Here is a 1,578-nt window from a genome sequence, read left to right on the forward strand (position 1 = left end):
TAAATATTTGCTGAGTAGAGGTATAAACTATTGTTCATTTACTGGCTTCCTCCTCTTTGGATGTTAGCTCATTAAAAAGTGATAATAAATTTTAATAAAATCAGCTTCAGAGGTGCTGAAGCATATTTCTGCATGCTCAGTCTCCTCATCTGTCCAATGAAGATAAATTAACACTTTTTTCAAAAAGACGAATTAAACAGGGGCATCTGCCTGGCTCAGTTGGAAGAACGTGCAACTCTTGATCTCAAGGTCATGAGTTTGAGACGCATGTTGGGTGTAGAGATTACTTTAAAATATTTTTTAAAGGTAAAATTAAGCAATATAACTTGTTTAAAGGACTTAGCACAGTAACTGATTCATAATAAGCACAATAATAGTCACTATTGCTATTACCATTAATGTTAAACCTTGGACCAAGAATCAGAGTTTGTGAATTCTTGTCTTCACTCTACCAATAATTTACTTAAATATTGAGATAAATCAATGAGGGTCTGAGTTTATTTTCTTTTTTCTTTTAGTAAATCACTGTTAACCAGACTAACTTATTTAAAAGTTAAGGTAATTTTTTATAACAACAAATCAATCGCTTCTCGGCCTTTTGGCTAAGATCAAGTGTATAACAACAAATCAAATTCAATTTTAAGTAATTAAAAAATTTTCAAACTCTGATCCACTGTTGTTTGTATTCTTGACAATTCTAATTTATTCACTGCATATGGGTTAGAGTTAAAATACAGAATTATTTCATAAGCAGTGTTTAAGTACAATACAATGGTAATGACATTTGGCCACAGTTGGTTTCACAAATTTGTATATTATTTAAGTAAGACACCCGAAAGGAAAATACCATTGCTGAAAGGGTTATTCTAAAATTATACATCTTTAAAAAGAATTATTAATGAAAAATAACTTTTAGAACTCAGTTAGATATTGATTTACAGATATATTCAGCTTTTAAGTTTAATTAGTGTAAATTCAGAATTCTATTCATTTAATTTAAATGACTGTATGCAAGCATAATCGGAAAGCTGACACAAAGGATCAGTTAATAGGTTTAATTTTGTGTTGTTTCCACTGAACTTGGTTGATTTCAGAAACAGTAGGTGGAAGAGTTCGACCATTCAAAATTCGTATTGATTGTTTGATTTGAATAAAGTTGAACCACATGTATAGGAATGGCCTTCAACTCACACGCTGAATCCGATTCTCCTCACTGTCTCTACCTCCCATCAGTCCATACCACCATGATCTTTAGCCTGAACTATTGCAATAGTTCTGTAACCGGCTTTCTGCTACTCCCTAAGGAAGAATAGCCAGAGAAATCTTTCTAAAAACTCGGATCATAATTCTCCTACTGAAAACTCTCCAAAGACATCTACTTTTATAATGAAAAAAACACTTTTCATAATAAATCACAATTTCCCCTGTGAGCAGACCACATCTTGCCACTCCTACCTTATTTCCCATCAGATTCCGCCATCTCACTGGCTTCTACTTGGCTCTTTGTTTTCTTCCATAAACATGCCAAGCTTATTAGAATCTTATGACCTTTCCACCTGTTCTTCCTTCTTCCTGAGA

General features: G+C 32.8%; 1 pseudogene; it reads left to right on the forward strand.

Annotated features, from left to right (window-relative positions):
- Positions 1 to 582: 582 nt before the first annotated feature.
- Positions 583 to 735, forward strand: LOC115292985 (annotated as a pseudogene).
- Positions 736 to 1,578: the final 843 nt, after the last annotated feature.

The sequence above is a fragment of the Suricata suricatta genome, chromosome 5 (assembly GCF_006229205.1).
Source record: "Suricata suricatta isolate VVHF042 chromosome 5, meerkat_22Aug2017_6uvM2_HiC, whole genome shotgun sequence".
NCBI lineage: Eukaryota > Metazoa > Chordata > Mammalia > Carnivora > Herpestidae > Suricata > Suricata suricatta.